Source organism: Canis lupus, chromosome 13 (assembly GCF_011100685.1).
Source record: "Canis lupus familiaris isolate Mischka breed German Shepherd chromosome 13, alternate assembly UU_Cfam_GSD_1.0, whole genome shotgun sequence".
NCBI lineage: Eukaryota > Metazoa > Chordata > Mammalia > Carnivora > Canidae > Canis > Canis lupus.
This window is the reverse complement of record NC_049234.1, coordinates 29,345,755-29,364,223: the sequence shown is the minus strand read 5'-3', so window position 1 is coordinate 29,364,223 and position 18,469 is coordinate 29,345,755. Positions and strand designations below refer to the sequence as shown.

Genomic DNA, 18,469 nt, shown 5'->3' with positions numbered 1-18,469 from the left:
ATAGACTGCAGAGAGCTGTGGACCAGCTTTTGGGAGCCACTAAAGGTAGAGTCTGGTATCACAGAAGGACAGAAAGGCTGCCACTTATGTGCTGTGTAGCCTTTGGTAAATTGCTTAATATCTCAGTGTCCACCTCTGTGGACAGGCATCATGATAGTACCTACTGCTAGGGTTTGGGTTAGGATAAAAGAGTCAATATCTGTGAAGTGCTTAGACCAATGCCGGGCACCTGCTGAGTGGTATACTAGCGTTATTTTCATTCTTCCCTCTGTGTTCCAAACGATCATGCTGAATGGAACATTCACAGCCTTTAATGGGCATCTCCCTTGCCTGTGTAGCAAGCCAGGCATTAGGGGGACTAATGTGAGTTAACAGATGGTGACAAGGTTGTGCTGTGGACTTGGACTTCACCTTTACCTGGGGAACTCTGGTGAAGTCACTCAGACTCTCTAAACCTCATTTTTCTCTTCTGTACAAACAAAACATATAGTGTCCACAGTTTAATCCTAGTTTTATTTGCGCCAGTAAAATAAGATAGAGGAGAGAAAATGTATATACATGGAAAAGGTTAGAACTCTGTTGGAGTTCATAGAGAATCTAAACTCTCCAGGAGAGCACAGCTAGGAGAAAAGGCAGGTAAGTATAGGACTATAGCACAACGCATATGATAAGAGTCACAACCAGTGAGAAGAGTCTAATCACAATTATTACTACAATGACTATAATTTCTTAAGCAGTGGCTATTGGCACATACTTTATAAACATCTCATTACCTACATGAACTTTATGAGGTTGGTGCCAATATTCCTTCTCTTTTCTAAATTACAAAAGTGAGACTCAGAGTTTAAAGCACATGCACAGAGTGGCACCCATGTGTCGCCTGGTCCTTAGAGCCCCTGCAGTACACTTCAAGGTGCTGAGTAGAGCTCAGCGTGGGGTGGAAAGACAGAGGTAAAGGAAGAGACATTCCAAGTGGCGGAAGGGACAGTGTGAATAAAGGCAGGGAAGTGAGAGAGAACACACTGTCTCAAACCTGAAATGGAACACCCCATTAAAGAATCTGATGTAATGCCCTGCCATGGTAAATGCATAGCCTGTAACACCGTATCAGATACTTCCAGCTTCTTGGGGAGAGAGAACAAATGAACAAGGGGCATTATCAGGGCAGGGATCCCGCTTGCCTAAGCAAAGAAATCGCTCCCCTCTTGCTAAATAATGATTTAAAGTGTTTGTATTTCCAACTTCACGACTGCCTTATAAAAGAAACCAACACCCCAGCAATACCCAGATGATGGGATGCTAAAGCAGCACATTTCTCTGCAAACCTCCTATTTCCGTTAACTTTATAGCTTCTTCATAAATTTGCTGCTTTGGGCACTTTTTTTTCTCCCACATTCCTCTCCTGTAGAGAAATGGTTTATTGGAAATATCCCATTTGGCTATTTTGAAGCAATGATTTATTTATTTCCTGGTTTTATTTAAATCCCCTTTCCCTGTGCCCAAAGGGCTCTGGGCATTTGCACAGAAATTGAAAAATGGGACAGGCAGTCTGTTTACTCTAAGCAGCTGGGCTCCCCTAAAATAACTGAGGGCCCCTGGCCATGTCCCATGTGGAAAACTGCCCATGCTCCGATTCCTCAAGGTCAATGGATTGAGAAGGGGAAATCAAGAAAGCCTTCTCATTTCCATGTCTGGATTCTGGAGCGATCCTTTGATTTTTCATTCATTCATTCACTCATTCATTCATTCACTCATTCATTCATTCATTCATTCATTCATTTCTTCATCCATTCACCTACTACTCATTGAGCATTTCGTATGTAACAGATACTCTACTAGGTTAAGAGGCTAAATAAGATTTAGACCCTATTCTCAAGAGATGTACAATCTCCCAAGGAGTGGAGTGTAGATGAGTGAACAGTGGTATCTGCCCAGGAAAGCACAGTTGAAGCTGCAGCAATATATGTGTTAGGAAATAGTTAAATAAATTGTGAAAAGGTCGTACAGTGGCATACTATGCAGCAGTTAGAATAAAGAAGTCTGCATGTCCTAATGTTCTTACCTATCTGAGACATGCTGAATAGGAAAATGATACATTGAGTATGATATAGGTGTGTAAGCGACATATATACATGGATGTCACTTTGATGATTAATTTAGAAGACGAATGGCAGAAGCAACTGTTATTTTCTTGGTGGGTACAAAGAGGGGGTGGTTTAAAGACTCCAGAATTTGTTAACTACATCTGTCCTTTTAAACCTCGTAAGTTTATCCCACTTACATATTAGTAATTCAATTGCCAAATGTAATGTTGGATGTACATATAGGCTACAGACATAGAAGGAGAGAATTTCAGGAAGAAGGGAGGTTTTTCTGCAGGAGAGCACATCTGAATAGGGCTTTGATGAATGGGTAGAAGTTTCTGGAATGATGATCCTAAACCACATGCTTACATATAGGAACAAACTGCAGGAGCTGGCATGAGAAAGGCAGGCACAGATTAGATCTGACAGGCTCAGGGGCACCTACATGAAGCGAGTGCTTAAGGTCCTTGAATAGGAGCAGAATCCATCTCAGCTTTCCAAAGTCAGCCTTGGGTCCCTGCACAGCCACTGGGATTTGGCCAGTTCCAGCTTTGGTGCAGATATGGTAAACTGAGAATAACTCAGAAGGACCTTGCATAGATCTCATTCTGCCTGAAAGTCCCCATTCTAAGTGTTTCCCATCTGCCATCCCGTTGAGCCCTCACAACTGCCTGTGACCCAAGTACACTAGCAGCACCCCCATTTTGCAAATGACGAAACAAAGGGACAGACGACACATGAAAACCATCATGGAGGTTCTTTCCCGAGGTTTTTGATATGGACAGGCATGAATTACAGCTTGAGATGACACCTAACCTCCCTTAGGAGATGTGACAAGAGCATTCAAGATGCTAAAAAATGTATAGCGTGCTTGCAATCATTAAATAGATGGGTAAAAGAAATGCCAACAGAAAAGATGCCAGTGTGATAGGGGAGTGGGATGTGGCTAGCTTTTTCATCTTTCCTTTTCATTGGTTACCTTCAGTGCTGTGGCCATGGTACTTTTGCAATAAAAGCCATGCTTCTATAATGAAAAGCCCGTTTACCTCAATGCTCCAGAGGGGCCGATAAACGATGACGGGATGACAAACAGAAGAAATGAGACAGGCTTCCGGGGAGCCTGGAGAAGTGATCAGAGAATGTCAAGTTCATTTCTAGGCGGTAGGACTTGAACTCAGGGTCCTCAGACCAGACCTCAGTCTCCTGTGTGCACAGTGAGGGCCTGAGTCCGTGTTCTCCCAAACGCGGATTTTGTCAACGAGGTGTTTTGAAAAAGTAAATGGAGAGATGGGATGCTCAATAACACAGAGTCACATAGGATAATAAGAATGTTCACCCTAACGTCCTTCCAATCTTTCTGGTTAAGAGGAGAAAGTCTCATTTAACAAATATACTCATTTTTTAAAAGATTTTTATTTATTTATTTATTTATTTATTTATTTATTTATTTATTTATTCATGAGAGAGAGAGTGAGAGAGAGAGAGAGGCAGAGACACAGGCAGAGGGAGAAGTAGGTTCCATGCAGGCAGCCTGATGTGGGACTCCATCCTGGGTCTCCAGGATCATGCCCTGGGCTGAAGATGGCTCTAAACTGCTGGGCCACCTGGGCTGCCCCAAATATACTTATTTTTAACCCTTCTCTTTCCCTTACTCATTACTTTGCCCCACTCTCTCTATTTTTCTTCCTCCTTGTTCTTTCCTTCCTCTTTTTCTCTCTTTCTTTCTTTAACAAAGAGAGAGAGAGAGAGAGACTTCCTGGCCTCAGAACATTCACTAGGCAACAATATCTGGTTATAATTCAGTCACATTTTTTTTTGATTGCGCTTACTTGCAGTTTCCTCCTATTTACAGTGAGTAATAAGTTTCCTTTTTAAAGTAAAATTGAAAATAATTTTCAAATTATTATTATTATCTTTGATGTTAAAAATTCAAGCTTAAGGAAAATAAGGAGTTGATGGTAAATATGGAGAAGTCCTCAGTAAAGCTTGAGAACCCTGTACTGTCTGCTATCTCTGGTCCAGTCCAGTCCTGAGGGGGACTGTGGACCCTCATCAGTCACTCATCGGTGTTTGAGTCTGCACAGTGATATCCAAGACACCTGCCTTCTCTGGTCGACTGTGGCTGTCCTTTCAGCAGCTGGCCTCAAAGTCTCAGTTAATGCTTTTTGCCACTGATCTCCCCTCAGATTTTCAGTAAAAGATGGGCTCACATGCACTGTTCAATAATGGTAAGACCTAAATTGTGGAGTCAATATATTATCCTAAAAGCATAAAATCTGGATACAAGGATTATTGCCTAGCATTTTTCTGCTTGCAGGTTCATCAGTGAAGGGAAGGAATGAAGGGAAATGAACAGCTATTGAGCACTTACTGTGTACATTGATCCATTAGTAACTGTATCTTGCTGTGAAATTGAGGCTCAGGGAGGTTAAGTAATTTACCCAGGGACACACCGCTATTAAGATAGGAAGCAGGATCTGACACCAGAGCTGACTCCAAAGCAATTGCTGTTTCCCTGAAGCAACTCTTGTCTTACTCGATGAGGATTTCAATACAGTCTTCACATGGGCCAGGAAAGGATTCACTTTTTACTTACTACTTTTTACTTTTAACTCTGCTTCCCATCAGGCTGAAACTCAACAGAGCTCTACATGTGTTTCCTTTTTGCTCCCTCTTTTCCAGACCTTTGCAGTTTTTCTGCCTGGAGTTCTCTCCCTCTTCCCTTTTCACTTGCTCTGCTTTGCAAACCAAAGCCACGATCACCTCCCCCAGGAAGGCCTTGAGCACAATTCCAGATCATATTGTTCTTCTTCCCATTGAGAGTTCCACTGTGAGACTAGGGGCTCATTGTGAGACTGGTGAGGTTGTATCATGTCTGGCCTGTGGGGATTCAATTCTGGCTCTGCCACTTACTAGCCCCATAAGTTTGGGCAAGTCATTTATTCTCCTAAGTCTCAGGTGGCTCCTCTGTAGAAAGGGTTCAATCTGCATAATGACAGTTAAACCTCATGGCACATGTCAGTATTGAACTGGCATATCAATCACGTGGCTAATCACTGGCATATTAATCTCCCACCCAGTATCTTCCTGTCGCAATACTTTTTATCCATATTGCTGAATTCTTTATGCAACGGGGATTTATCTTCTAACTCCTCAGAAACATTCAGAGTGCCACTCCTTGTGTAAAAAACATCATGGTGGCATCCAGTGTCTCTGCCTTTGTTCTGGGCCAAGTTGCCTATTCTCTCTGAAATGTATGTTCTTATCTACAGAACTGGGAAAGTCTACTCCACAGGTTTTGTTTTGTATAAGCAAATGCTCACACATCAATATAAGCACCATTGTGTTCCCCCCCAAATAGAGAGTCAGATGTTATGATAATTTCAAATAAATTGTGAAAAGGTCGTACAGTGGCATACTATGCAGCAGTTAGAATAAAGAAGTCTGCATGTCCTAATGTTCTTACCTATCTGAGACATGCTGAATAGGAAAATGATACATTGAGTATGATATAGGTGTGTAAGCGACATATATACATGGATGTCACTTTGATGATTAATTTAGAAGACGAATGGCAGAAGCAACTGTTATTTTCTTGGTGGGTACAAAGAGGGGTGGTTTAAAGACTCCAGAATTTGTTAACTACATCTGTCCTTTTAAACCTCGTAAGTTTATCCCACTTACATATTAGTAATTCAATTGCCAAATGTAATGTTAGATGTACATATAGGCTAGAAATTCTGTTACAGAATTCTAGGAATTCTGTTACAGAAATTGATTCAATCATTCATTCATTCAGCAAGTGCGATTTGTACCAACTATGTGTGCAGGGCACTAGCCTAGGTGCTGGAGAGCCAGCGGTAAATGAATGGACATGGAATTCACATTTTTAGCATAGCTATCAGCTTGAGGTTTTTACCATTTATCTCATCAAGACCACAAACAAGGAAACAGATCATTATTAAACTAGATGCTATGCTGTTGAAGGTGGTGTAATATAGAGGGTGAATTTGCAGCTCTGGAATCAGAGAGGTCTTAATTCAAATCCCAGCTCTTCCACTTACCAGCTGTGTGGCCTTGGGTAGGTCCCTTGACATCTCTAAGCAGAAACAGGGCCAGTATCATGCGGTCGTTTTGGTGGTCAGATGAGACAAGGTATGCAGGCCACCAGCACATCATAGGTGGATACCACGGATGTCAGCACCCCTCCCAGTTCCTGCAAGGATCAGTATGCCTTCCACTCACCCCTCCCCATAATTCCTTGCACAGTAACTTACTCGTAATGGGTGTTCAATGAATGCCTGTTTATTGAATATAAAAGAATGCTATTGGACAGAAACAAGCAGTTACATTAACCAACCCACCTCTCAGGTCAGCAACTCTGACTTACCCACATAGAAGATATCTGCCAATCTACATGGCTCAAATAGAGATTTCTTTCCCACTAATGCATGGAGAGAATAATGAGATGAGTTTACTTCCTGCTTCAGAAGAAATTTGATGTTGTTGTTAAGTGGTTGGCAGAAAAGACTAAGTTCCTAAACAAATTAAAACACACTTTATCTTTCCAGACGCCCTTGACTGTGTAATGCTTGATACTGTCTTCAGTAAGTTAAATTCCCTCTTAGTTTTCACTCTTGTGAAAAATGGGAACAAGGCTTTGCTTTCTACCGCTCCATGTTTTCCTAAGGCCAAAGGGAGGTGATGGGTAATAATTGTAATAACAGAACGATTATTTAAAGTAATATCTTGCCTAATGTCTATATGAAGTAAGAAGAATATTATGCTGTGCTTGGATGTGAACTTTAGCAGTTTTCCATCCGTGTGACCTTGGGCAACTTATTTAACATCACTAACATCTATTTCCTCACCCATGGAATGTTTATAATAATGTTGGCTATTTCATAGGGTTGTCATGAGAACTAAGGGAGTGTATGTAAAGTGCCTTGTAAAGTGCCTGGCACACAGTAGATTCTCATTAACTAATGTATTTATTCAGCAAATACTCATTGGGAACCTTCCATGTGTCAGGCACAAGGCTAAGTGCTTGGATGCATCTGTGAAGTCTTCGCTCTTATGAGGAGGTGGTACCAGGATGCTGTTAACTGGCCAAGGGCTGTGGGTTTCGTGTGACAGCTCTGGCATCAAGGTAGGTATTGGTTGCCTGATTGGAGGAAAGTATGCTTTATTTCCCAGGCTCAGTACAGAAGGTTGAGAACATGGTAGAGGATGGAGTGACTGTTGGTTCCCTTCTCTCAATCCATATGTCAACACTTAGTGGCAGGAGCTATTGGTCATGAAAGCAGAATTCCTGCAATGTTTCCCAGCCCACCTGGACATGGCGCATTGGACTCAAGCTGCAGCATTTCCTTTAGACCTAGAACATTTCCAGGGTAATAAAATAAGTGGCAGAGCCAGGATTTACATACTGGTCAGAGGCCATGATTTGAAGGGGAGATATGAAAGCTGGCATATATTGAATTACCTACTAGGTGTCAAAGATTGTTCTTTATGTGATCACACCAGATCTTGAAACATTCACAGCAACTCAGGTACTATTTTCTTGACAGAGAAACTGAGACTTGGAATGTTGCAGTGGCCAAGATCATTCATCAATTACAGTGTAGAGCTAAAGATTCAAATTTAGGAATTGCCATATTGTCTTTCACCAAATTTCTCTACGATCGATTTAAAATTGGCCATCTATCTGTAGGGCCTCGTCCAACCCCTTGAGCCTATTTTAAATATCACATCTCGCTGGAATCGTCACAGGGTTCACCTGTGGCATGACACTTTGCAACACAGGTCGTGGTCGTCTGGCTTTCTCAACATGCCAGTTTCGGTGTTAATACCCACCACCCTTTCTGCAGGACCAACCCTCTCCCTCCAACTTCCTCCTCTCTCAAATTACTTTGGGTCTCATTTTGTTATCCCCTACACCTTCGGCTTCTGAAATCACTGGCTTTCATGAAATGTGCTTTAATTCTCCAGGCAATAACCATCAAGATACTTACAGAGGTGTCCAATTTCCCCAATTGCTCGCACAGCTCTTTATTTATTCACGTGTTAGAACATGGTTGATTATATCCTGTTGGTTGGAGCAGCTTGCCAAGAGCAGGGTGAGCTATCAGTCCAGAGGATCAAACCAAGCAGGTGGGGGTGGGAGCAGGGAAGACTGGTACAGGGCAGGGGGTAGGGGTAGTTCTTCTAGCATTCCCAAAATTTCCCTCCATTTCAGGGTTGGACTGAGAACAGCTGATCCTCCAAATAAAAGGACTTAGAGGCCCAGGGCTTTCTTTGGAATGTGTTAGTCCCCTAGTAATTAAGGCTCTGCTAAGCCTTTCCGTCTAATAATTAATCATTGATTGAGCTCATCAGCCTGGTCCATAAAGTATTTCCCCTGAGTTCCCCGCCATGTTTCCCTCCAGAGTCCTCTCTTGCTCTGCTCCATTGCTATGTCACCTGTGTCCTTATTCAGCATCCCTTTATTATGGCTTTCCCTCTTCCTTTCCCATTCATCTAGTAGAAGCTTCCAGATTAGGACCTGTGACCCCATGGAAAATGGCAGATTGGGCTGAGGGTTGGGAGGCCCTGACCCAAATGAGGCCTCCTGAGAACTCAGTCTTAGGCCTGAGAGATGCGGTCTTTCTCTCTCTGGGAACTTGGAGTATGGCATGTATTTGGGAAGCTGTTGGTAATTATGTTGCCTGAAGAACTCAGAAGACAAGAGGGAGAGAAGGAGGAGGACATTGCACAGAATAGGAAAGAAAGGGGAGAGGGGGAGCCTTTAAGCTTGGCTCTCATAATACCTGTGACTCAGCCAGCAGTCCCAGGAGACACCCTAGTTTTTGTTTGTTTTTTGTTTTTTGTTTTAACAATGCATTTGCTTTATTTCACAGGTGGCTTTAAATTTAGTTTCTGTTATTTCCAATCAAGAAACCCCAGCATTAAAGCAGGGATTCCAACCATACCACCCACCTTTCAATTCTGTATTCCTTCCATCACTGCATGTGTTGGGGCCTATGTTCATGCTGCCCCCTCCTCCCTGGCCTGGACTAGCCCCCTGATGCCACCAAGCCAGGCCCCTTCCTCCTCTGTGAAGTCCTTGCCTGCTGCCCTGCATGGGCCATGGGACGTGGTGCTGTATGCTGGTTAAGGGCACACAGTTGGGGCCAGACTGACCCCAAGATGGGACCCTGTCTCTGCTCTAAGGGCAGAACCTAGGGCCGGTGCCATAAATAAGGGGAATGTTTGTGGGTTTTCTCAGTGGCAAAGATGGAAATACTAACTCTCGTCTTGTAAAGTTTTTTGTGAGATCATATGTGCTCAGCCCTGAGCACGCAGTCAGTACTCGGTGGATGTTAGCTGTACCACACCATCACCATCATCCCTGTTACCCACTCCCCACTGTGTCGTGGGACTCAGGGTATTTGTAAGATTATTGTGAGTGTATTCATTTTCCACTGCTATGTAACTCATCACTACAAACTTAGTGGCTTAAGTGAGAACTTTTTATTAGCAAGCAATTCTGTGGGACGGGAGCCTGGGCACAGTGCAGCTGGACTCTCTGTGCAGGGCATCACGAGGCTGACGTCAAGTGTGGGCCACCTGCATTCTCACCTGGACCCTTGTCAAAGCCCATTCAGGTTGTTGACAGAACTCAACTCCTGTGATTGCAGGATGGAGGTCTTGGTCCCCTTGCTGTCTGGCAGCCAGAGGCCATTCTCAGCTCTCAGGAGCCACCCACATTCCTGGCCATGTAGCCCCCCTCACCTTCTATGCCAACAATGGAACATCTCAGTTGTTCTGAACCCTTCTCATACTCCAAAGCTCTGACTTCCTCGTCCCAGATTTGCAGGGCTCGTATGGTTAGGTCAGGCCCCTGACAACCTCCCTTTCTTAAAATCAGCTATGCCATATAAAATAACCCAATCATAGGGGAGGAAGCCATCACACTCAGCCCCTGGAATTATGCCTGGGCCAGCAAATCTTAATGATCAGCTCAAAATTTGCCATCAGGGGCCTTCAGACAATGACATGAATTTGCCTCTTGAGTGTTACTTGGCACATGGTCGATGCTCACTGAGTGGTAGCCATGGTTATTTTGTTGTTTTTGTTGTTAATATTAATCTCAGCCTTGTTCTCAGGCCTCTGTGTTCTCAGGGTCAACACTGCCGCCTTTTTTATTTTTAACTTACAAGAAAAGACATTGGAATCCCTGCAAGCTCCAAAGATTTATTGGTTGTTTTGTGTGTTTGGATTGAATAACCCCATGGAGGTCAAGGTTAAGCTGGAACCATTTGGGACACAATTGTCTCTTAGGAAAGGATTTTAAAAATATTTGCCCTCAGGTACAATCAAATATTTTCTAAGTGAAAACCATTTGCCCTTTGTGATTGTGATTCTATACCTGGGCTCAGAAAACTTCTTATCGGGAGTGATGAATTTAGAAGAGTCAAGTGGGCAATTCTGCACCCTTTCTAGTTTTGCCCAGTCCCACTGCCATGTTAGTGTTGGTGGCAGTGCTGAGGAGAATTGGGTTTTTCTGATAGATTCATCCAGAGAAGAATCTCATTGGCTCACCGTTTCCCTCCACGCCTTGTGCAGGGCTAGAGAGCTACAGCTGTGAAGAAGCCCATCTTGGACCTGTCCCCATGGTGCATATGCCGAGTGGGGTAAGCTGACAGTGACTCGTAAACCCATACGTTGGTTGATTTCAGACAGGGCTGAGTGCCATCAACTAGGGAATAGTGTGATGCCATTGAAAATGTGCTAGCTCACTTTATTTGGGGAGGCGTCTCTAAGAAATGACACTTTGGCTAAGATCCGAATAACGTGAAGGAGGAACCCTATAGAGCCTTGTAGCACATTCCAGGCCCTGTGTCAAGTAAATGCAAATGTCCCCAACCTGGATTTTGTACCGCATGTTCTAGGAATGATTAGTGCAGAGTGAGTCAAGGAGGTGGGTGACTGGACAGGGAGCAATCTCTTCATGCTTCATAAGATACCAAGTGCCGCATGTCACTCTGGATGCCATGCAGTAGGAAGGCACTGGTGAGCATTAAACAGGAGAATGGTGGGGTCTGACTTACTTTTCTATTTTTAATTTTATAGGTTGTAGTTCTTTTGGTTGCCCAGTGTCCTTTGGTTTTTCTAGATATAACTCACATACTGCAAAATTTACCACTTTGAAGTGTACAACTCACCGATTTTTGGCATTTTCACAAGGTAGTACAACCAGCACCACTAGATCTGATTTACTTTTTGAAATCATGATTCCAGCCACTGTGGAGCATGGGCTGCCTGGGCGAGGCAGGGAAGCTCCTGAAGTGGTCCAGGTGAGGCAACTGGTGGGCAAACCAGGGTAGCAGTGGTGATGGAGAGAAGCAGGAGTCCTGGGGCTTCCAGTATCCCAAATCAGGTAACCTGTTGTGGTGACCAGTGTGGGGCTGGACAGCCTAGCTGTGGATCTACTATTTGCCAGCTGCCTGACGACAGGCAGATCACTTAATATACCTGAGCTAGGGTTCTCAATGTGAAAGATGAATAGCCACCTCGTCTTTGCTGTGATAACCGAACAAGATGAAATACACATACATCCTATTACAGTGCCCAGGAAGTAGGGTGTGTTCTGTGTCATTTGTTTCTGTTTCTAGAGCTCCTGGGTTAGATCTTCCTGTCCCTCTGACCTCTGCCCCCACCTGCCCTCAGAAGGCAGCCCCACCTTGAGGTTGGCTTTCAAGAACTTGGTTCAGGATTTCCCCTGTCATTACACAAAGTTAATTTCCCCAGCCTGGAATGGGAGAAGAGCTTGGCCTTCCACCCACCAAGGAAAAAACACTTTTCACGGGAAATGGGACAATTGTGTGCAGTTCTGACTTTTTATTGCCACCAAGTTGTGTGATCTTGGGGAAATCACAACCTTTCTGAGACTCAATTTCTCCTTTAAAGGAGATGTTGGCATCCACCTTAGGAAGGTGAAGACTTGGAAGGAAGACCCAGGGAGACCTCAGTATGAGATACCATAGGAATCACAAGAAGCTATACAAATGCAGAGTCCTTTGTATTATTTCGTGTCTGCAATATGGCTTCATCTCCTCTATGCACATATGTAATCAGCATTCAACTGTGTCCACTTGAGAGAAAACTAAAGACGACAGTCCTGATTTATAGGGTGATCACATGTCCTGGTTTGTCGAGGTCTGTTCTAGTTTACTCCTGCTGTCCCAGCACAATTATTAATAGCTCGGGCCTTTCTCTGTCAAAAGTGGTCTGATTTGGACCATAAATTATTTGATTCCTCGCTTTATTCACTTCATCACTTTTCCCATGGGGCAGATTAGACCTTTTCCTTTATTGCTTCAGCTGGAATCCTGAAAAGTGCAAGGTTCTGACATTTTAAGAGCAACATCAGAGATCTTCAGGGTTTTTTAAAATTATTATTATTAAAGAACTTTTTTGTGTTCTTCTCTGCCTTTACAATCTAGCAAGCATAGCGTGCAGTTCCATTGTATGTGCATAAGGATCTAATTTATGTTATACGTCTCTATTAAGTTTCTATAAAATATTAATAAAGGCAAACATTTTTGTGTGTCCATAGGCTGAAACAAAGGGAAAAGAGGGGCCTTTGTAGATTGACATCTCTCTCAAGCAGTGAAGAAGAGAGATGTATTTGTGTGTGAGGTGAATGGTGGAAACCAGAATGAACATCTCTGCTTTCCCCTCTCGTCAGTACCAGGAGTCGAAGGGGGAAACCAGACTTCCATTGATGCTTTTAGAGTGGGCTGTCCAGGTGATTTATTAGCTCTGAGTCAATGCTAATGTTGAGCCTGCAGCTCAAAGATAACCCAGAATGCATCCTAAATGCACTGGGCTCCCCACACACTCTAGCAGAATATTGAGGTTGAACTGGCAGCTATCAGGTAAACCCTAGGATTTGGCATCTTTCATGCCAGCATCTGAGTTGAAATTATTTTAGGAAATGGACTAATAGAATCTGTATTAGAAATCAAGGGAAATGAAAACAGGACAGAAGATTTGCTTCTGGGAGAATCCAAACCAAGTCGTGGGATAGGCTTCTAGTTGTTATTGGCTGGAATTGATTTTGAAACCATTGAGTTTTTAATTTCTGATGTAGTTTGGCTTCTAATTTTTTAATAGACCACTCTTACCTCAGCTGGTGCCAAGAGTGAGTGTCATCTCCTGGGAAAGGGTAGTATTATTTGGGAACCCTTCAGGCTGTGGTACAGGTCACCAATAAGACTGTCTTATGGGAGAGGATTTTATTTTTCTCACATGACAACAAATAAGAGGCAGGCAGCTGCTGACATTTGTTCAGCAATTCAGTGATGCCAGAGCCATGTCTGAATGATTATCTTGGCTTTTTCCTCGCATTAGTTGTCTCATTGTCATAAAACACTGCATCTATGGGCATTAAACCCATGTTCTAGACAGAAGGAAGACACAAGAGGCCTTTTGTAAGGAAAGCCAAAAGCTTCCTGCCACATCTCATTGGCCAGGACTGTCTTGTGACCACCGAATCCAGAGGGAAGCTGAGGGAGTTAATGTTTGGACTGTTCTTACTAAAATTGGGTCTCCATTAGTAATGAAGAGAAGGGGGAGTGAATGCTAATAGTTGAGTAAGACCATCTGCCTCAGGGGTAAATTTCAATAATGATTTTGGTACTTGAGTGCTGTATTTTAAAAGTTGGCAATGTAAGCAAATGTTGACCAAGTGCTTACTCTGTGCCTACTGTGTCTGCTGTTCAAAGGAAAGTAAATCAAAATGGTAGCCAATGCCCTTAAGGAGTTTATTTTTTTTAATTTTTTAATTTTTATTTATTTATGATAGTCACACAGGAGAGAGAGAGAGAGGCAGAGACACAGGCAGAGGGAGAAGCAGGCTCCATGCACCGGGAGCCCGACGTGGGATTTGATCCCAGGTCTCCAGGATCGCGCCCTGAGCCAAAGGCAGGCGCCAAACCGCTGCCCCACCCAGGGATCCCCCCTTAAGGAGTTTAAAATTAAGTTCTTGATTCTTTTTTATGTCCATATTACCTAGCACAGGGCTAGAAGTATAGTAGATGCTAAAGGTGCGTGATGAAGAATTTACCTACAGTTAGAAACCAAAGCATGAAACTATTGGTTAATAAGTCCTATGGTATAAATCCTCACCAGTCAAAGCGCGGTACATAGACCAGCATCATGTGGGAGCTTGTCAGAAATGTAGTCTCTCGGGCCTCACCCCAGATCTACTGAATCAGAATCTGCTGTTAACAAAATCCCCCAGTGAATCGTGTGTGCACATTGAATGTTTCAAAGCTCCTGTGTAATAGTAGTGCTTGGAGTAGCTTGATCACGTTTGCAGAAATAGGAATTTGGACTTGGGCAAAGCAAGGATAGATCATCCTGTGATTGAGGGGGGGATGAACATATGCTCAGGAGTCATTTGCCTGTGATTTAAGTCTAATCCTCTCCACTTCCTAGTTGGGTGACCTTCACCAGCTACCTCTGCTGGAAATTACCAAGAGGGTTGTCGCTATTGGCCACAGAGAAGTTGTGAGGGACAGGACATCTAAAGTGTTGAGCACCTCGCCTGACATACTGTCGCAGCTCAACCAATGCAAATTCGCACTCTAAGAATATGAAAAATTAGAAATACTGTACCACCATCAAGAGGACTACCATTGCTAAGCACGGGGAAAGAGCTAAAGTACATTATGACTTGGAGCCATCACGCAAATTATGAGTTTGGCCTGGAAGGTGGCAGAGGATTGGGGTGGATATCACAAATCAAAGGAAAGGTTTAAAGGCATCTGCATAGACCCATTCGTCTTCGTGCCTTCGTTTCCTATGGCTAACATCACACAGTGCCATCAACTGGGTGCAAAGCAATAAACATTTATTTTCTCATATTCTGGAGGCCAGAAGTCCAAAAACAAGGTGTGAGCAGGGCCGTGCTCTCTCTGAAGGATCTGGGGAAGAATGTTTCCTTGCTTCTTCTGGTGTTTCCTGGCAATTCTTGGCTCACAGATACATCGTTCCTGTCACATGGCCATCTGCTTGCTCCCTGTGTTATGTCCACGTTGTCTTCTCTCTGTACACGCCTGTCTCTCTATCCTAATTCCTCCTGTTTGTAAGGACACCAGTCAGATTGGATTAGTGACCTCTTTGTGACTTGATTATTCTCTAGGAAGACCCTATTTCCAAATAAGGTCACATTCTTAGGTAGTGAGGGATTAGGAGTTCCACATGTCTTTTGTGTGGGCTGGAAGGAAGGGACAAAATTCCACCCATAATATGAAGCAAAGGTTCTTGGTGAGAAGTGGTATGATTCTGGAGGGATGAGGGTGGCTGAAGCTATGGAGAACAACTTAATGCATATATGGCCCTAGCTAAATGTTAAAAAAAAAAAAAAAAAAAAGATTTGGAAACAGCCAGTGAGAAGTAGTGCTTTCTTTCCAAAAACTAGTGTGGGCATGACTTTTAAGAATTATGTCTTCCCTTTGCTCCATTGCCTGTGGTTTGGGCTAAATTCTCACCTCCCTGCTCTCTGTAGAAACTTTCAAAATAATGTCACAGGGACCTTCCTGAGTGAGAGGCAGGGAGACACTGAAAGAAAATTCCTGTGACTTAATATGGTGAGAGGTTGGAAGGTTGGTTGTTTTTCTTTTTTTTTTTTTTTTTTCTTTTTTCCCCCCCTCTTTCTGCCTATGCTGGCGGCAGCAGCTGTCTCTTTCTCAGCAGTGACAGGCTGAGAAAATGGGAGACGAATTTCGGCTGGGCGTGGGTGTGATTTCTCTTTTCTCTAGCGGGGGCTTCATCTTGGAAGGCACGGAGCTGTTTTTATCCTGGCCTGGGAAGCTGAAGAAGCAGCTGTAGGTGTGCTGATGAGGACTCTGCAGCCCCCAGGGGCACTTCCTGCTGGGAGCCCTGGCAGGGCAGCTTCTTGAATGCTGATTGAATCTCTCCTAAGGAGACAGCTCCCGGGGAACCACTGTTGGGTCCTGTCACCTGTAAACAGGTGAGCTAGATCCAACACGGCCCTGAGGCAGAGAAACAAACATGCGTTTGACAGAGCAGGCTTCCCAGATGGAAGGTGAGTGATCAGACCCTGGCCTGCCCTTCCCAGAGCCAGCAGCTCTTCTGCGCTGGAGTATTCTGTGAAAAGTGCCAATTATATGGGTTGATATATAATATATAGTTGATATAATACTCTCCCCGCCCCCAGTCTCCTTGTAGGAGATAGTGGTGCATCCTGAGTCCTAATGCATTCAGCCTGGGGCCTCTCTCTGTCCTGCCATGTTCCACCCTCCGGCTATGCTATATTTGCTCCCTTGCTCAGTGTGTTCAGCAACAAGAACACACCTCTTGGAAGGTCTGAGAGTGTCTTGCTACCACCCTCTGCTCTTCCTGAATTCCCTGTTTGATCCTATTCATTCTCATAATTTAACAGACCACCTATTAGCTTACGACTTCCAAATTTCTAGCCCCGCATCAGCCCTCTTAGGAGTTCCTGCCAGTGTTTGCTGACTTGCCATCACCACCTAGAAGCCACCTCACAGGCATCTTGAACACAACCTTCAAAATTAAACTCCCCAGCTTTCTTCCACACCTGGTTCCAAACCAAAACTCAGCGAAGGGCAGCTCCTAGCCCCACCATCCTGCAATCCCTATTGTCTTCTACTCTCCAGCCTCCTTACTGAAGTCATGAAGTCAAGTTAACTATAAGTCCTCAAAGTATTTTGAGTCAGCTTCCCCCTGCTATCCAGTGCCACTAGTTTGGTAAGAATCCCTCATTTCAACAACCTCCTCGAAAAAACTGTGCTGGGAGTACATTTCATGCCATTCTTCATTACACACCCAGAGAGATCTTTATGAACCACAAATATGATCATAGCTGCTCTCCTTCCCCCTACTTAAAATCTTTTGTCAGGGAGGAAAAATTTTCCTCTACCCTTTTAGATTCTGTAATTGGGAAGTGCAAATTAAACTGACAAGAGACAGATTAACAAGAGAAAAGACAAATTTTATCCACATTTATACATTGCAGAAAATGTGGCACAAAGAAGTCATTAGAATTTGGAGCTTATGCCCTCTTAAGGAGGAGAGGGAGAAAGGGCACTATGGAAAAAGGATTGACTTTTAGGAAAGATAAATGGGCCCCAAGGGAATAGATGGGAGTTATGATAGTTTTGTGACTATGTTTGTTAATGCAATTTCTCATCCCAGTGGCAACTTCTAGTTTGCTGTGATGGGATTCAATCTTCCCCCAGTACAGTAACCCTCCCTTGAAGGGGAGTTGATGACAGCTGAATTGTTTATGGAAGGTTCTGTTTTTACATAGAAGAGGGTGGGAGTAGAGTTTAGACATAGCCCTTTCCTGTACCTTTTGATTCTCAGAATGTCTTCAGCTCAAAATCAGTTTTAATGCCACAGTGATATATTCTGGATACCTTCACCTTCAGTGGCCTCCTGTTATCTGCAAGATACATGCTCAGTTCCCTAACATGACATACCAAGCTATTTAAGATTTGGCCTCTACCTCCTTGGCTTCATCTCATAGAACACTTTTTCTTTCTTCTTTGTCTGCTTCTTCTGCTTTTCTTCTAAGAGTCAGTTGAGGGGATAGCCCCAGAGGGAGACCTCCAGATACACCCAGATCTGGATAGGTAACTCTTTGCATCTCTACCCCAAGATTTCCCTTATCCTAAACTTTGACCACAGTGAACTGAAAATGTTTTCTTGTCTCACTTTCTACCAGATAACCATAAAAATAAAAGCTACATTTTTGAGAGTGTTTGCTGTGTTATACACATTTTTCTAAGAGTAATTTATTCATTAAGTAATTGACTTAAAACCCACTTCTCTCTGAGATAGGTACTAGATTGGGAATTCCTTGAAAGAAAAGACTGCCTTTTACAATCATGAATTTTCCATGTCTAATTGTTTACTAGATTCATAGTAGGTAAAAATCAGTGTTTTCTTTAATAAATGAGTGAACAGATGGATGGATAAGAGAATTATTTGGTGTAATATGGTACCCTCTGTCCATATACTCGATAAAATTATTAATTTGTCACTTTGAGACCTGAATATTTGGGGGTTCTCAAAAAAGCCCACTAGTTGAGAAATCACGTGACCTTGATTTGTATAAAATCAAAAAAAGTTTAGCCAGAGGCAGAAGGCAGAACTACCTGAGTCTTAACTAAATGTGTGACAAGTTAATATGAGCTCCCTCTGTCTAATTGCAGTAGCTTTGATTTTGTTAATATGACTTTGCGTGAGCAGAGGAGTTTTCATCAAATGCAAGTTATTCACTGTCGATGGGAACAAACACAATCCCACTAGGTTTGGTTTTATTGTTTTTAACTTTTGCATGAACT

At 43.3% G+C, this 18,469-nt stretch overlaps 1 protein-coding gene across 1 annotated transcript in view; it reads left to right on the top strand.

The window, feature by feature from the left end:
- KCNQ3 (potassium voltage-gated channel subfamily Q member 3) overlaps positions 1-18,469 on the top strand; it is a 297,766-nt gene that overhangs the window by 192,423 nt on the left and 86,874 nt on the right.